The following is a 19,564-nucleotide window of genomic DNA, read 5'->3' as shown; positions in this document are numbered from 1 at the left end:
TCCCTGGAAGTGCTCAAGGCCAGGTTGGATGGGGCTTTGAGCAACCTGATCTAGTGGAAGGTGTCCCTGCCCATGGCAGGGGGGTTGGAACTAGATGATCTTTAAGGTCCTTTCCAACCCAAACCATTCTGTGATTCTATGATTGTGAAATAAAGAACAAAGAGTATAAGATTTTAAGTGGAGAAGAACTAGCAGGATAGAAACGTCATTGAAAATTCTTCCCTTTCCATTTAAAGGGGCGTTATAGAGAAGACAAAGTCCTAGCTGGACGTAAGGAAAGACTGCTTCACTATCAGAGTGGCCAAGCACTGGCACAGGTGCCTGGGGAGTCTCCATCCTCAGAGATTTTCAAAATTCAACTGGTCAAAGCCCTGTGTAAGTCTGCAATTAGCCTTACTTTAACTGGAGTTTCGACTACAGAACCTCCAGAGGTCCCTTCCAACCTATTTTTTTCTATGGTTTTGTGATTCTGGAATATCTCACTAAAATCAGTTCCTGAAGAATTCAAAGTAGCAATAGGTACAGGTTAAATCACAGACTACTGCGTGTGCTTTCCTTATGTTCCAACAGAGCCAAGAAATGAAGGGAGGGCAAGAAGGGTTAATATTTTACTGCCAGCAGCTGGCATTGTATAAAGAAGGGCAAAAGTGAATAGTTACTTTGGTTTGCCTAAATGAGTTGTTGGCATATGCAACTGCCCACTTTTAAAAACAGATGTATTTTGTGGGCACAATTTAACATCCATCTTACTCCATGGCTGTGTGTAATATTCTCATGGTCATGCTGTCACTGAAAAACCTTTAATGCTGGCAGTCTGATGCTGAAATACAGTATGGTTACCATGGAGGGACAGAGTCCTTCCTCACCCAGTTCAGGAGGGAGCCACTTTCCAGTGACAGTTGTGCTCTGCAGGGGCCCTCATATTTCCATCTCAGCTCACTGGGACTACTGAGCATTTGCTTCACAGATGGCCTGCACATGCATGACAAATCTAATGTATTCTGGACGTACTGTGCACATGCAGCAGCCATTTGTCCTGGACTTCTGGGTGTCAGGCAGCCTGGTTCAGCTATTGCCCCAGCTGGCCTGCCTGCCATCTGGAAACCCCCTGACACACAGCCAGACTCTTTTCCCTCTTTTCTCTACCCCCTTACTCCTTCCCTGCCCACCCTCTTTCGGTTAACTGTGCACCGAGGAAGCTTTGGAGGGGTGAGCTCTTCAATTCCAGAGCATGAATGGCCCGTGATCTTGGCACGCACGGGAGCCGGGCAAGGTTAGGGAAACAGGTCCATGTACCATTTCCCACAAGGCACAGCTGTATAAAGACTGGGCGAAACTTACTTCTGCACCACTGCTTAAAATAAGCAGTAGGCTGCTAGAGCAGGTGTTTGGGTTTTTTATTTAAGGTAAGCGTGATGTGGCTCGACTATAAGTGAATGGCTGTTTCTTGAAGAGCACTGTTTTTCCAAAGGAGGGCGCTTATCTCTAGTAAACTGGTATGGGTAAACAGTCCATTTTAAATGAATTTTTCCTTACAGCAAATGATCCTAGTCACGTAGTCTTGTGAGCATTTTCTGATCTTTTTGCACTAAGCAAAGGCCAAGCTTGGATCTCTGCAGTTCTTGACCCTCAGGCTAACAGTGTTACTCTATGATTATACTATTTAATGTAAAATATTGATGACTGAAGAAAGGTTCATTATCAAACCAAGGTCTATGCTGTCTTCTGTCAGCATGTACCCTGGCAAAGATCCCAGAGTCAATGTGAATTTCGTGCAATTACATCCAAAAGCGGCTAAATCCAAACATGTGGTGCCTTCTCAGCTTTTCTGTTGAGAGGAAGAGACGGAGAGAGGGGTTAAATTTCAAGTCCCAGAATTGTAGGATAAACAAAGCAGGAATCCTCTGATTGACTGTTCCATTTCTGGGGTCTTCTGGCAGCAGGCATAATTTACAGTGTCCTCTGAACTCATCAATGGAAAATTGGCATGTCTGCCATCTACACTTGTGCATCTGTTATTCCGTTTCTTTTGAGATCACTAACCACCATTAGGAATCTGGAATAAATATGTACCTAGGAGAAGTAAGAAAAATTACTTGCCAAGTCCTGACTGTTACTTGGAAACTTTTGCACATGTAACTAGAGAGAATATTACAAAATGATCATGGGTTGTTTTACAGATTTCAAAAGTGAAGAAAGCACTTGAGTCACCACCAAGAAAAGAAAAACAACCCAAGAGGAAAAGACCACCTACAACTGATGAGGGGCCAGACACCTGCCTTTAATTGAGTGCCTAAAGAAAACAGTATATGGCCACCCTTTAATTTGTAATGAGTTCTGACTTGCTTTGACACAAGCTGTGTGAACTGCCATGTGTGCTGTTAGTTGACGGTAAGAAGGAAATTCTTATGCTGGAGCATGTTGTGTATCTGTGCAGACCTGAAGCGTGGTCCAAAATGTGAAAATGAGAATAAAATCCTGCCTGGCTGAACACAAAATGTGAAAATGTGCAGTACAGGGTACACCGGACAGGTATACTAATCTTATTGGTTGAAGGGCAACAGTGTAAGTGCCTTTGTAACAAAACTGCTCATTCTGTGTCTTTCTCCTCCTTCCTGAAGCTAATGAGGGAGAAGATAGTGATTTTATGATCTGGAAATGTATTTTATGGAAAAATACATTACTTGCTTACCTGCTTGTAATTGAAGGAAACACAGATGCAAAAACAGAACAGGTCAACCTTAGCCCTGAATTTTTTTTAACTCAGGCTGCCTCCCTCCATCGTTTCCTACATCATTGTATTTCTGACACTTTCTCCGGAAGAGTTTATCCTAAATATATTGTGGCCAAGATCCTAGCCCGCTTTGCATCCCTACCTTTCTATCACTGCTAGAAATATTACTGCCCTTCTATCCTACTGAATTAGAAAAAAGCTGTCGTCTGTGACTGCTTTCTCCATCACCTCACACATCTAGCTCTTCTCCGCTCTCCTCTCAAGCTATTTCCAAGACCTTGTTCCACTGCTCGAACAGCTTTTCTCTCTTCCCTCATCTCTCCCCATCACAGCCTTCTCTCTTCTTCCTGAATGCATGAGCGCACACGCACTTTCTGCCAAAATCACCTTCATAGCTGCTCATTCTGCCTGTCAAACCTGCTTCCTCAGGCCCTTCATTGCCTTCCCCTTCACTACCTAATCTGCTTAAGCTCTTACTGAAAGCCAGTAAGGTCTCTCAGCTCTGCCTTCCTGCTCTGCTCCCGCAGATTCCCCTCTTGCCAGCCATGCAAACTGCCCTTTTAGCTGCCTCTCGCACTGGCTCGCCTGTTGCCATTAATGCTGCGCTCCTACACAAAGAATAACGGTTTTATCCTACTGTACAAAAGCCATGTTCTTGTCCTCCTCTAAAGGGACTAAAGAGTAGCTGGATGAATACTGCCAGTATCTGGTCTATTAATTAAATAATTTGCTATGGTTTGAAGAGTACACTACTTTTTAAGCCAGCGCCATCACATAATTCAGTCAGTGAACCTACTAATTCACGTTAACACCATTACTTCACTCATGGGCCTTTTCCAGTCCTCCTTTCTTGTGTTGCTACACATTTGGCATCTTGATCTTGAAAATATTTTCCTTTTACTTTGCTGTTGTAGTTATTGTTGTGCAGTATCTGCTACAGGTAGCTCGAGATAAAGAAGAGAGATGCAATTCCTGAGAGAAAAAACCACAACTCTAGAGTGAGCATAGCTCAGAGAGGAAACTTACCATCAGTTAATTGACTTTAGGCCAGGTATGGATTTATTTCCTTTGCAGTTTACTTTGTAAATCCAAAATCCCTGAAAGACTACAAGCTTTGATTTGATACAAGGATTTTTAAACCCAGACAATGATGTTACTTTATCATAATTTATGCTTACAGCCTCGTGTTAAATTGCTTTGGACTTACTTCAGAGAACAAATAATGTCAGCTGTTCATTGTACATTTTGCCTTACATAAGAAGGGTCTTGGCTAAATGCTGTCATGACATTTCTGGTCTAAATCTGCTCTTCCTTTAAATCAGAATCCATCAGATCATAGTAGTATGGGATCAGGATGAGGAACAAAAGTAGCCCTAGTTATGTGTAATTTTAGATCTATAACAGTCACCAGATGACTCACTTGCATGTTGACATTGCTGAGTTAACAAATAAAGCCCTCAACCTTTCAATTACATCTGTTTGGGAAGATCCCTAGTACAAAGTTGCACTGGAGCCGGAGAAGTTATTCTTGCTATATATTTAGGTGTAAATTAAAGTATAGTTCATTTAAGGCTAAATTTTGAGTGTATTTCCATACGAAGCGAGAAATATGAGCTTAGGTTTTTAGAGTGCTTTGTATTTGCAAGCTGCTCTCATAAAGGTAATTAGTTTGCAAGAGATCTCCTGCATGCTTGATATGAGAGACACGAACAGGTCTTTCATCATGCTCATTATACAAGAGTAATCTTTATATCAAGTACCAACTGATAATGTTAATAGTTACGATAAAACACAGTATAATGAGAAGTGCCTTCCAACAAAACTACAGTAAATCATGCAAAGCAATTGACTTAAAAGGGCTATTCTGAATCCTTTCATTATACTTTTACAAAGCAACATCACTGCAAGTTGGATTTTGTAGTAAGTGTACAGTGCAGGAGGCCTTGCGAAGGAGGAAAATTGGGCTTTGCATTCTGCTAGATGAAGACCGCTTAATCTTTCAGAACTTCCCAGCCATGGGCAGAGATATCATTTTACAGTGACTATTGTATGAGAACAAATGCAAAGGCTTTTAGATAGACCTCTGTGCAGCAGTGATGCCAGACACTATTTTCTTCTCATCTTACACATTAAAAGATGATGTAAAACAGGATGTAAATGATCTTGAATTTTCTGAACATACTAGAAGGTAATTTTATTTAAAGAGAAAGCACTATTTTAAAAACAAAGGATAGATTCAATCTTAAGAGTTACATGCCAGATTGGTCTAATTGAAAGATAGGAAAAATATTTTTAGGTTATCTTTAGTTTGATTCTTTGTTTGACTCTTTTTTAATAAAACATCAGTTTCTTCTGCTGCTGCTTTAGTATTTGGAGAACAGTCTCCAACAATTTCTTCTAAGCGTAAAATTGAATAGAAAAGAGTTTGTAGGTTCTAGAGTACGAGTAGAATAATAAAGGAGAGAGCTTGTAGGACAGGTCTACAGTTATGAAGTTTTCCCATTTTTGTTTCCATAAGACAGTCATGAAAAATGAATTTTTTCAGTGTATGCATTCCATACACTGAAAAAATAGAAAAAGGGGCTCGAGGCAGATGGGTTTCAATGATTCAAAGTCCAGTGAACTCAACTGACAGACTGCTGCTGACTCCAGCAGAATTATTGTTATCATTTGTTTTAGATTAATTTCACACATAATTTTTAATTATTTTAATTTTTTAACTATAAGATACATTTTAAATCAAAATAAACACACTAAATCTCATAAAAATGCTATGTGGGGTTTTTTTTAATTACCACTATAGGCTTTGGGTATATCTCAGTGTCAAGAGAGGTTATTATTGTTCATTCTGAATGTTCTGAAAACAGAAATTGTTCATTCTGAATGTTCTGAAAACATAAAGGACAGGTAAAAAGAAAAGGAATGTACATTTCTCCAGCTTCCACGCTGACGAGTTTTGTTGTACCAGATTCTTTTGTTAATGTTGTTCCCCTCTGCGTTATTTTCCATTCCCTGTTGCACAAATGCTGTATAGTCCAGATAATCTCCCAAAAAGAAGAACACTTTCTCACCTTCCAACTATTGAGAAAGAGGTATCGATACACAGAAGGAGGAATATACAATAATGAAAGACCCTTAAATTCAGACTTCTCAGCAGAAGAATCCTAGGAATAACTGAGACATCAAGGAGTCCTGAGATACCCTCTTCCTCTGTCCCACATTTCTCCAGCACATGCATTTCAGCTATTGTATGTCCGACCCCTCGGTTAGTTTCCTAGGATACTCTGACCACATACATGGAATTGTCTGGGCCCTGAGGGCACTGTTAGACCTGAATGTCCCTGCCCAGTCCCCTGGGGCTCCCCCCACCCTGCTCACAGCCCAGGACCCCATCTCAGCTCCCTGGGGCCATCAGCCCCTGCCCCAGCGATGCCACAGAAGGGCTGGTCTCCAGCTCCCCGCAGCCCTGCCCTGCCCAGCCATGGGTCAAGCTGAGCCGGGCCCACGCATGGGCCCACGTCCCAGCCCATCCCCATCCCCAGGGCCCTGCCCATCAGTCTCTGGACCTGATCCTGGCCCTGACCTTGGATTGACTTCCCAGCTTGACCCCAGACCTGCCTCATCACCATGATACTGCCTTGTGGTCTGGACTTCTGGTTAGGTCTGGCCACCACCTCCAGGTCCATCCTGCTCCCTCGCTCAGGAGGGGCAGGCCCTGCCGGCCCTGGGGTCACTCCCAGCTGCCCTCCCTCAGGGAGCAGCCCTCTCTTACTGCTCTCTGGCAGTAATTTCCCCTCCATAAGGAACCTAAATATCCTTTTGCTGTGTGTTGAATTTCCACCTTCCTGAGCTGAGGCACCTACACAGTGACCCACCGTCAGCACGGCAGGAGCAGTGGCACGGCAGGCAGCGCAAGGCTGTCAGCACAGCCGGGAAAGCATGAGGCGGCGTGTACACCTTTGTCAGTGCTGGCCAAAGACCTTCAATGCCCACGCACGGCAGAGCAGGTTAAGAGACCCATCCAAATTAAAGCACATAGACCTCAAGAGACGGGAGGATAAAGAGTCATAGAATCATAGAATCATTAAGGTTGGAAAAGACCTCTAAGATCATCGAGTCCAACCATCAACCCAACACCACCATGCCCACTAAACCATGTCCCTAAGCGCCGCATCTACACGTCTTTTAAATACTTCCAGGGATGGGGACTCAACCACTTCCCTGGGCAGCCTCTTCCAATGTTTAACCACTCTTTCGGTAAAGAAATTTTTCCTCATGTCCAAAGGTAATCCTTCAAGGAACATGCTAGTGGAACGTTTAATGATGCTACATATGTTTCACAAAAGGTCCAGGGAGTCACTGTGAGAGGGAGTTATGTGCTTTAATGCCTAATAACCTGTGTTTTTTTCAAATGCACCTGCAAACTGCCAGAAAATCACCAAATATAAAAAATACTTATATTCTCATAAAGAACAGTAGTCATTTGCACTGTAATTGGCAATTACAATGTCCCACAAGATTTTTTTTCCTCAGAAGATGACAGTGCTGTTCCTGACCAAGAAGTGAGTATTGTCTCAAGAAAAGCTAGGAAGGAAATGGGACATTTCTCAGAAAACTCTAACTCCCAGTTACCTTGCCGCTGGGACCCAGATTGTTCTTCTGTGGAGAAGGGAGCTGTGATGGGTGGCTAGAGCTGCCAGACTGGCTACCTTTGCACCGTGGAGGCTGTTGGACACCTTAACCTGAATTTTGAATGAAAGCAGCTGTAAAAAATGATGCTTGCAGGGAAAAGAAGAAAATCAAGACAACTAAAGCACGCTTCCAGACATTTCCAGGCTTTCCACTTTAACCAAGCTGACTGCCTTACCAACTACCATTCTCCCAGATTTCTGCTTTGAATATGTGCCTTAGTCAGTGTTAAAGACTGTTATTGTTAATTACATGTGGAAAGCCTAAAGCTTCAACTTTGAGAAACAGATGAAGTTTGTACCTGACTGAAACAAAATATCTATTCTAAGCAGAACTAAATGAAAATCAGGGATGTGTACAGAGCATAAAGTTTTTGCTAAAACTTCCATAAAACATGCAAGCTTTCCAGAAAACCATGTTCTAACACATTCAGTTCTTCTAAGTCTTGAGCTATACAAAGTCATGTTTAATCAGTATAGCACTAGTAGCTCCGTGTTGCAAAGACTTGTGGGGTTTTTTTAATGTCTCATATTGTAAGTTTTGCAATTTTTCTTTTTTTAAACTTGTATCTCCTAAAACCATGTATGTCCTGGAACATCAACAGTGAAAAAAGAAAAGTTTCCAAACATAATTATAGAGGGAAGCTAAAAAACACAGTAAGAATGTCTTAATACATTAGAAACAAAAACGAGAAATTAGAACAAGATTGCAAATCGCTTTTTATTAAGGATAATGATTTCAAAGAAGAAAGAAAGTTGATTTATATGTTTAAAATTCTGGTGAGACATCAACATGGTTTACCTATTCACTTTTCAGAGTAATTCTTTTCAGCCTGTGGAGACGAAAAACTGGTCCTTATCTCATTAACTCTATCAGCAGTGGCATCAGTGTAAGTTTAATCAGAGTCATGCCTCCTGGAATGGGAATGCTGCACTTCAGTACTGATTCAGTTGCCAAAACACAGGTGTTTAGGGACATTTGAGATGCCCTAGGGATCCCACCTGGCCTCTAACTGCTGATCCAGAAGGACACAAGTTTCCCATAGGACCTTTGCCAGTGCTGCCAAGCCTGCATGGATGTCACAGCTACTCCAAGGCATTTCCAGTGACACAGCGCTCTTCTGCCTAGGCAACTTAATCCTGCTGTTTTGGACTGACTCTGTACAGCACGAAGCCTTCTGAATTGCTGTTGTAATCAGCAAGTAAGAGCTGGGTTGCTTTTAGCCTTCTGAATTGCTGTTGTAATCAGCAAGAGCTGGGTTGCTTTTGGCTTTTCTACTTTTTGAGCCTTGAGGTTTTCTTTATGCAGATCACCTGCCTGTTTAGCTACAAGTAAAAAGGTCTCAGTGACCTTGAGTGGTGAAAAGAATTAGTAGATCTTTAAAATGAAGAAACATGCGAGCCAACAAAAGTTTTTTAAAGTGTGATATATGCTGCATACATCCTTATTTACGAAGGTCTGCATGAGGAAAAAACATGCAAATGTTTTATTGGTGAGGAAGGAAGCTGTTTAAGAGACTTGACACCCCACCCTTAAATAAAAGTCAGAAAAACATAGCTGATCTGTCTTAAAAGAGAAAAACAGCTCCATTTTATTGACATTTCTAAAAGCTTTTCATGAACTTCTCTAGGAAAGCACAGAAACACAAGCCTTGCACAGTGACTGCACGCACTCGGGAACCGAGGCAGGTACTCCTAAAGGTTTTTTTTAATTTTGAATGTCATTAATTGGTGTGTGAATTAAAACAGCTATGTGCATATAGCTTCCAGATGTTTTATTCTCCAGGTTTACATGGTTTTCTGCAGACCAGCTACTTCTGTGGGAAAAGAAAGCTTGGAAGGAGGAGTTCTGTATGACTTTGTTTCACTGAGCCAGTAAACCTCACTGGGACAGTGGCTAATGTTGGCCACTCTCCATCACAAGGAGGTCTACAATGACATTATAGACTTTTTACTTCACTGGTGGAGGGTGTAACTGCGTAGAAATCCACAGGAGAAAAAGAAGGAAAAGACAAGGAATAACAAGACAAGAACATTTGGAGCTGGAAGGTGTGGTGAGAGGAAAGGCTTCCAAAAGATAGAGAGGTAAAGCCAGAGAAATTACTCAATCCTTAGGCTGCTCTGGAAGGCATAAGGCAGAGCAAAGCCTCCCTCTCAGTCATTAGATGCCTGGTGCCACACAACTGCTTCGAGAAAATGTGCTAATGAATTGAACGCAGTGAAAGAAGACAAGGTGAATACATAGTAAAATGCACCTGTTGACAACTACTTTAGTTATGAGTATGAAAGTGCTTTATAAAGTAATAGCTGTTCAGTAGCAAACTTAAAATAAAAATAATGGAGGTTTAATAAGAGTAATTATGTCATTGTTATTAAAGGTTTTAGCATGTTTTAAATTGAAAGCTTAAACTCCCCAGCAGAGACCAAATTATTTGGCCAATTCTGCAAATACATGTTTAACACTTTCTGGCTACTTTATGTTAGTTTGACACTGTAAGGGAAGATGGTGCTCAGTCCCCTACATGTACATTGTATGCAACATAGTGGTTTTACCCTGGACTAAATTTAGTCTGGGTTGCTGGACACACCACCCCCATCACATCTGAATCTGCCAAAAGGATGCGTTGTTGCTCTGGGTTGTTGTCTCCATTAGGAGCTGGAATGCGTTTGGTGTGCAGCTGGAACAGACCATCTGCCTTAGGTGCCTCTGAAATGAAACCTGTTCAGAGGTCCTGAAACCACCCTGAGAACAGAAATGAAGTGCAGCAAGTGGGGGCAAGCAAGGGAGTTTGCTTCGAAGCTGTACTACTGCTCTGAACCGAAACAGAGCTGTAGAAAACCCTTTGCTCCTTTTCTTTACTAATTCCCTTATAGTCTGAGTGTGATCCAGTTTAGGTTACAAATGATCTGGAGAAAGAGCCATGCAAATTTATGACAATTTAGAATAGTTTAATAGCGTAAGGTATTCAGGATAATGCTTGTATCTCGTTGCCTTGTGAGACAGGCAGGACCGCATGGAGCTCTGGTCTTCTGCTGGTTACAGCTACAAACAAGCCATGGAGCCTGCTGTGGAAATAAAGGTGTGATGGTAAACCAACAGAGGGGAAAGCCATGAGGTGACAGACGCTTCATTAGAGGAGCTGGGTGAGAAGCTGGGATGTGGCAAAGCCATTCTTGCTGGACTGATTCTGGTTCTCATGTATTTATCCTTACTTCTCCCTTCCTCTTTCCACTGGGAGAGAGAACAATAAATATGGAACAGATATGAGCAGGGCAGGAGAGAAAACTTTCGCTCTCTGCTGAAAACTACTGTTGTTCACAAGAAAATTTTCGATTGAAAATGTTAACTGTTCATTATAAAATCAGATTTAAGCTTTGAAAAAGAAATAAAAACAAGATGCTGGCCTATATAAAGAAAACATCAACAGTTTAAATCTGCCAAAACTGTGGAAAAAAAATAGTTCTCAGGAAAGTATTTTTGGCAGCTATAAAGAAAACATCAACAGTTTAAATCTGCCAAAACTGTGGAAAAAAAATAGTTCTCAGCTGAAAGTATTTGGTTTTTTCAAAGAAATTTTTGTTATCTTTTAAAAAGGAAAGCACATGTTCACAGGGTCTGGGTGTTTTTCTGTGAAAACTCCCAACTTTCTGAAGGGATGGAGGTGTGGGAAACAAAAAAAAAAAAAGATGTGCTGGTAAATCTTGAGAAATTTCTCAGTGACCTATGTAAATGTTATCTTATACAGTTTTGTGACTACATTAGATGCTTTTGCTACATTTTTTTTCCCCAAAAAAGCTTAAGGAAGTAATTTTCAAGTCAGATTAAATATCAGGACTCATTCTTTGCTCTTGAACAGCCTCTTGCAAGGGTAACAGATTTGTTTGCAACCCACTGCAAGGACTGGAAATTTCGAGGGTAAATTTGAGCAAGATATATGCTTATGTCTGTTTCCATTTAAATTTAAAGATGTATTTCTGTGCTTGTTCTTACCCAGTACTGTGATGCTAAGCGGTTCTCCTGTCTACAGATGTCAGGAGTTACTTGATATATTGGGATATTTGTGATGTTCATCTTTAAAGAGCTGGATTCCAGCGCTCTCCCAGTAGTTCAAGCAGCGTCACAGCTTCGCAGGTACTGCTGCTTCAGCAGATGTCAGGAAGCTGTGTGCTTGTCAGGTACCATATGGAGATTCCCAGAAGAGGCTGAGCACTCTCAATTTTATTGCCTTCCCGGAGTTTCAGGTCACTGAGGACCATGCAAAACTTTAGCAGATTTAATAATGATTTTTTTTTTTTTTAATTATAGAGCCAAAAGAAGTAGCAACACGTGTGCTGGCTCCAATATTTCCATTTCAATCCAGCCCAGCTTCTGAGGATGTTAAGTGCGTGGCTTGTTTTGGACTTTGGAATTAAAAAGAGTATCTGAATAAAGCTTCCTTTTATTTGAGAAGAGAAGCATTCTTTTGAAACTGTCTCAAATATCATACTTGGCTGCCAGCACATTTTGGGAAAGACAGGTGAGAAGTGAAGCACATTCCTTCCATTATGCCTTTTGCCACAGTGTCCTGCTTTATCATCTGGGCAATTACATGTCTTTGAAAAAAAGCTCAAATACCATTACAGTTTTGACGTAAACCAAGACAGAAAAAAAAAAATTAAGCTTATTACATTAAAACTTTATCTCTGCTTCACTTTGGTAGGACTAGAATAGTATTTAAGGAAAGCAGCAGATGTTTTATCACTATATGGGGCCTGATTTTTTCTTAGACCATGGGATGACTCTTAACACACCACAATTTCAGTACAAAAGAGTGAGAAATGGGAGCAATTTGTGGGGTCAGTTGAAGGTTGTTTCAAGTGTAAATAATTCCTTTAAATTTGTGAGTTACTTTCAACTGGCTTTTGCACATCAAAGAAGCTATTTCCTCTTATTATTAAAAGTATGAGATGGATACATGTGAAAAACCTCTGCATTGGAATGTGTTTTGGAACAATCTGGGCATATAGTACTTCTCCTAAATTGTTTACATCAGTATCCTATATTGAGGGCTCAGGTACCATAGTAATAGATGATTTCTGAAATGGCAGTGAACAACTGTGCTCAAGGAATAATGCCTGCCATCATAACTGCTGCATACACCTGGTCTGATTTTCTTTTCATACATTTAACTGATATTTTTCTTCAACAGTTATACACAGTTTTTAATAACTACCTAAATGAACACAGTCTCTATATGAAGTGTCTTGTGCACAAAATGCATTAAAGAGTCAAGCCTGCCTTTGGAGGAGTCTTACAGTCATACGATATTTCATCACAGTGCTGAAGATAGAGAGGGCCTTTAACAGCAGTGGAATCACTCCTACTATTCTACTTCACATATTTTGGGGTGGGTTTTTTTTACAGTTTGCTAGGTTTCACTATCACATGTAAGTTTTTTCATAGTCCTGTGCATGCTTCAGTTACCCTGTTTATGGTGCTCATGCTGTTTATGGTGCTCAGTGTCACAGCAGGGATTAACAGGCTCTTCATGAGGGTGTTCGTGTAAGGGGAGCAGACACAGGATTGTTATATGCTGGTTGAACAACGCTTACATTGCATGCCAGCTGTTCCTCAGGCTTTGCAAAGAGCTTATACCCATCTCAAACCCCACTTAAGCCCTACTTTGATTTTTTTCCCTACATCTCCAGCTAGGAAAAATTGACAGTGACATCTCTGTACAATAGCTGAGGATCTGAGAAATGCTAATACCTGTATAAGAAACTGACTTTTTAAGAGTTTGGGAAAGAAATGTAATAACCTCTGGGACACTGAAGTTAAGAACTGCTGTTATTGCAGTTTTTTTCAAAGCAGCCTTGTTGAACAAAATGCAAATAGTCTCCTTCCCTCTTACTTTTGCTAGTCCCCCCTCCACTTACATTTGCTGTTCTCCTGCTTATGTTACAGACCCCTTCCAGAGATAGTAAGTTCCTGGCTGCATTCTTCTTAATTACGACCTCATAACAACAGAAGACTCATCTTTTCTGGGGAAAGCTTCTTCTCAAATAAAAAATGAGTCTGTGGTGTGGAGTATCTGCTGCTTTTATACACCTACCCTTGAGAGCTGTTCCTGCTTTGCTTGTAAAACCAAGGCTTGTAAAACCAACTGGAAAAACTTCTGTGCTGTACTTGACAACAGAGTCAACGTGTCATAAGTAGGATTGGTGATTATAGTTTTCATAGTAAAATCCAGTTACTGAGTGGCAGTGTCCTATATTTTTCATTTTCAAGACAAATATTAACACTTTTTAAAGCTGTAGCTGTGCTCAGCACATGCTGTCTTCTCACAAGCTCTCCTCTCCCATCCACACCAGAGGAACTAGTTGTAGGTGAAACCAAGGGCATGAGAGGATTATGGGAGGTTGGAACTGTTAGGTTGTTTTCATTTGGCTGGGTTTTTATTTCAACTTACACTTATTCAGAAAAGCAATTAGACCCATACTCAGGGCCTGCCTTTTCTTGAATTGGGGCTTTAAAAACGTAATGTTCTTTTAGTCTGTAATCAGCTGTGTCTTCTTTAACTAAACTTTACTAAAGTTCTGTGAGTCATTTTGGAGGATCAGACCCTGGGCCTGTAGGATTTCTCCTGATTCTTGACAGATATTCGTGGTATAGTGTAATAATATCTCCAGGAATTTTCAAACCTCTACCTCCTTATGTCTGTCAACAAGTTGCCTGTGCACAAAAGCCCTTTGGCACATGCAGATGAAATAGTGAGTTTGAATGCCTGACTTTCAGTCACGCCTGCGTGTGCAGCTGTGTTCATTCCGTCCATAGACAATGCAGGGAAAACCTGGAAAAAATTGCCGTAACAGGGGAAAAAGTTTCCCTGACAGATTAAATTTAAGGTGAGAATGAATGAGAACAAACGGCAGGTCTACATTAGTTATGCCAGACTGGATACAAAGAGATAATGTTATTTCACCAAAGTACAGTGCAGCCACATAGCTGGCTAGTGGACAGATAAGAGAGGAGCCGGGGACATATGAGTTTTCCTGAATTTTATCAGTACATAGGAGAAGACCTTATTTCTTGTGCAATTAACTGAAAGGAGAGTACTTTCTTGTGCATACCTAGAGTCTCAGCTTGATACAGGCAGCCTTGAAAGAGAATCCCCTTGAAGAGACTTTGCTGAGAGGAGTTTATATTAGCTCCCACTTGAATTGAAAGCTATTCCACCTGCTATCTGGCAGAAAGGCAGTGTGCATAATTAAAAGCAGACATTTCAAAGACTATGAGTACCCAGCAGGGTTTTGAATACTGAGAGTAGTGAAGGGTTCTACCTCATCTACACACTGTTTCCACCCTTTAAGGACTCTGGAGAAATCAACTAGCAATATTTGGTTATTATTAATCCTTCTTACAATGGAAAGAGCACCTCAAATAATTTTTGATGCCAAGAATCTGTTGTTACAAGCAATTCACTAAGCAGGCTCAGACACTGTGAGTCCTCCCTAGTTAAAGCTTCTATGGTTTAATTTATTCCAGAGACTGGATCAGCAATGGTGGGGAGGTGAAAATTCTGTCTTTCAGGATTCAGTTTAGTGGGAGTGAGAAATTGTTTTTCTTTCCAGGCTCAGAAGAGAAGCCGATTGCCATAGAATAAGCTCTTCCTAGGGAAAAGGTTTTATTGGTATCACAGATAAATTTGTATTTAAGGTTACTAATTCCAAATTACTTTCTTTCAACAAAGCCATGTTATTAGATACTACAGATTTATAGTTTTTTCATCCCAGATGTAGTCTGTGTTTGCTCATAAATTATCTGCTCTGAATAACTGATAACATTGCTGAGCGAGGGAGTCTAACATATTCAAAGAATATCTTTTTTAATAGAATAAGTAGTAGCAATGAAACACAAATGAAAATATAATTACCTGCCCACTATAAGTTTTCCGTACTAGGATACCTAGTCAACAAAAATTATCTTTGGTTCAGAAATGGAAAACTGTTGTATACATTGAAAAAAACCCAAGTATTCAAAGAAATCACATGCTGATGACATCCCTTATTGGCCATATAGTACAGAACTGTCTTTTTCTTCTAAGAATGTGAGAACTAATCACCAACTACTGAAAGTGTATTTTATGTTAATAAACTTAATTAACACCAGACAAAGTTTTCCTTTCATTCTTTCTCATTACAAGCCAGTCCTCAACAGAGACATGGACTAGATGACCACTTCACACCTCTCCAAGGCTTATTTTTACGCCTCCAAATTCAAGTGAACGATTTTTTTAAAGTATTCTCCCTTCACCTTAGAAATATTATATTTGGACTGCTTTCCCCACATGAAAGAAATTCATACATAGTCTCCCATTCGGTCATTTGAGCGTAAGTAATACTTTGCTGTCTTGACTATTTTGTCTGCAAACAATACTGTCTTTTTCTCAGAAGGTCTGATTCTGAAATGTATAAACCACGTAATAAAATAGCATTGATTTTAAACAGTCATTCATATGTACATATGTATTTCCATATGAATAGGGTTGTAGAATCAGGCCAGGATCATGCAAGTCACCCCGTAAGGATGTATTATAGGATTGGAGATGAATAACTGCATGAACCTGTAAACCCCATTGTATTCTTGACTGTATTTTGAATCTCCTTTTGTATTAAAGGTTCACAAGTTATAAAGACACCCTATGAGAATTGCCAGACAGTGCTTTAATAAACATAGATCCTGCCTGAGCAACCCTTCTACACACGCATAAAACCAGTTCATTTCCTCTAGTATCTGATTTCAGCTGACGTTGAAACCTGTCAGTGCAAGGAACTAGCTAGCTCCCTGCACAACCAGGACAAGAGCAATGAAACACATTTTAGTTACTCTGTAAATGAATAAATACAACTATTCAGGTAATAATAGTGGATTACATCGGTGACATACCAGAACAGGACTTCCCTACTTCATCCTTTTTCTCTCCACCATCCTAGGTCACTTTCTACTACAGCCTTGTTTTTCTCCATACTGCCAACTTGGAGATCTCACATGCCTGAATACTCCCCAAAAAGCAGCGCAACTTTAAAACTTGCAGTGGTTCATTCCCTGCTCAACTGTTAGGGAGCTATGTAAGAGTGGTCAGTGGTGATGGAGAGAGGAGAGTTTATCCTGGCAATTCAGGGTTGCAGTGAGCACTGTAATCACTTGCAGAGGCTCTCCAACCTTGTTACCTCTGCTGCATGGTGCAACAGCACCAGGCAGTCAGCAGCCAGAGTAACCTTTGGCAGCCTAAATGCTCTTAGACATACCCAAATGAGAGACAATGTTTACGTAGCTGCACAAGTGGGGAGAGTCCTGATGTTTCTTTTATGGAGTACTTTAAATGCTGGGACTTACTGCAAGAGTGCTCTATGTCTTTAGATATGTGAATAATAGATTAGTTGTTTGTATATGGCAGTCAAAAATAGGTGGCTGGCTAACAGAAGAGTTCCTGAGTTTTATGAGATCAATAAAACTTGTTGTTGTACAGAGCACTTGGCTTTCACTAGTAGTCTCTTACATCAGCTTTAATCAGGTTTCTCCCTGCATCGTTGTGGGGGAGGCAGTATTATGAGTTTGTTCGGCAGCTGTTACAGAAAGTCCAATGTAAGTCCAGGCTTAATGGTCCACTGGAGTGAACGGGGCTTATGGATGCACTTGAGTGCTTTGCTGAACTGGGGCCAGCCTGGGTGACAACACCTCGCCAAGGAGCCAGGCACCCGGTCTCTCTTTCTTTGGAGACATTTCCATGGTGCGAGATTGGTTTTTTCCTTTCATGCGTTGTTTTTCTGTTGTTGTTTTTCAATCGGGAATAAGCTCTCCAGAATTAAAATGTGTGATATCCTCTTGTATATGGAAAACTTCATAAATAAGAACACATGCTTCTAGTGCAGAGGCATTAGAAAAGCATTTCTTTTGAAAACAGCAGTTAGAGACTCTTCATAACTCTCCTCTCTTTCTTGGATGATGAAATGGTTGCGCACTGAGACCTGAGGTGGGAAGGCCCACTAACCAGTTCCTTCCTCTATAAAATAGACACTAAAGAGGAATTTGATCCAGATCCTCTCTTCTGCACATTCCACCACACACCTTGGGTCTGAGCTCAAAACCACTGAGGTCATCTGGATGACTCCTCTGCAGTTCAGGGAATATTGTATCTGGTGCAGACTTGGAAAATGCCAAGGAGTCATTCCTGGTTTTGCTAAGCATGTGGGCTGTTCTCATTAATCATGGTCTTAGAAACAGACAATCAGTGCTACGTTTAAACTAAAAATTTAGAGAAAAATAGAAAAGAAGGTCAGAATAAACAATGGGCCCATTTGCATTCAGATCTCATTTTTCACATCACCAAAATATAAAGCAGGGCCTAAGAGGAAGAAAGATTTAGTGCTGGCTTCCTTCTAACAAAGCTGTGACTAATGGCATTATACTTTTTTATTTTATTTTTTAAACGAAAGCTAAAATGAGGGAACAGGAGAAAAAAAATCCTTACAAACAGAGCTTACATTATGCTCGTGGCCTCTCAGGCAGCCTGCACAATGGGTGCCTCCCTTAGCCCTTCCTCCTGTAGGATGGATCTCCTCCAGTTTCCCTGGTTCCTTGTTGTTAAAACAAAGACTGCTGTACGCTGTGCATCTTTTCACTGATGAGATTGTATTTTTTGCATTATTTGGGAACCTGGATACAAGTCCACGCCTCCAGCAAAACAAACAAACAAAGGAAAAAACACAATGCTCATTTTGCAATGTCAGCCTAGATAAAACAACCTTTAGAGACATTTTACTCATCCTTTTGCTCTGAACAAAAACAGCAGAATGAGGTTCTGAACAGGCTGATCATATACCAATGCCATTTTAATTGGGTTTGAGTTGATGGGTAGCAAAATGAATTTATTTACTGCATTATAAAATAAAACATAGTTCAAGACTGAATGTAGCAAATTACCCTCCCTTTCACCAAAAGTAAAACTTATGTTTTGAAGTAAATTTGTTTTTGAAGTGAAAATTCTTCTTTTTAATGGTATATGACCGTTTAAATTACCTTATTTAGCTGGATAAAAACTGTTTTAGTTGAAACCCTGGCTTAGGTGAGTCAGTAAATATTTGTACAACTAACATCAGTAAAGGAAAAATTATGCAAGGCAAGTTTGCTTTTGTTTAGGCAAACAGAATGATAAAAATAAAATTGTGTCATGTAAAATTAATGCTTAGTGAAATCTTACTTTTTCAGGTACTATTATAAGGCAAAGCTGTAGATCTGTCAGCATAGTCCTAATATCAAATGCATGAAATAGAACCTTTTCAGTATCATAGTATGAATATTAATAGATTCAAGAGGCACATGCTTTCCGAAATGTAATTTCATATGTAAGAAAACTGTTCTTGAATTGGTTGGGTACCAAAGAGTTCTTTTGTTCCAAGATTTGGGAACAAATTGAGGTAGAGATGCAGGAGAAGAAGATAAAATATGCTAGCTGAGATCTTCCAGGACAACTAAAAAGACTCACCTTTTCACAGGTTTTCCACAATCATCTCTGATTTGGAATGATAAATCCACATTGCTGGGATTTTCCAAAGCATACCATTCCAAGGGATTACTAAACATATTCCTAAATTATTTGGGGTTTTAGAAAACTCCATAGCCATTTCTCAGTGACTTTCAATGGCATTTAGGATTTCCAGAAAGGCCTCAGTCACTTACCTGGAATGTGAGTGTGAGAACCCGCGGAGAAGGTTTTGCTGCCATTTCCCAAAAGCTGTCATATAGGTAATTTGTAGGTACTCCAACTCCAGCTCATTGCAAGTTTGGATGCTTATGGAGTTTGGGTAAGGGTCTGCCATATTCAACACATCCTGAATAATCCCAAGAACTAAAACAAAAGAAAAGAAAATCTGAGTTCTGAAAGATTTCTCTTTTCCCTCAGTTTCAAGGCCCCTCAGTGTACTGTGGTTCAGCCAGGAGGTCCAGCTGACATGACACCAGCCTGCCTGCTCACTTCTTTGTGTGTGCATTGATCACCGGTGAATCTGCAAGCCAAGGGGCTTAAAACCTGACTCCAAACACAGTAAAAAAAAGAGAAGGACAAGGCCCTGAGGCAGTATGAAGTAAGGGGGGGGGTGGGGG

Source organism: Aptenodytes forsteri, unplaced genomic scaffold, assembly GCF_000699145.1.
Source record: "Aptenodytes forsteri isolate BGI_AS27 unplaced genomic scaffold, ASM69914v1 Scaffold2, whole genome shotgun sequence".
In the NCBI taxonomy this organism is placed as follows: Eukaryota; Metazoa; Chordata; class Aves; order Sphenisciformes; family Spheniscidae; genus Aptenodytes; species Aptenodytes forsteri.
This window is presented reverse-complemented; position numbering follows the sequence as displayed.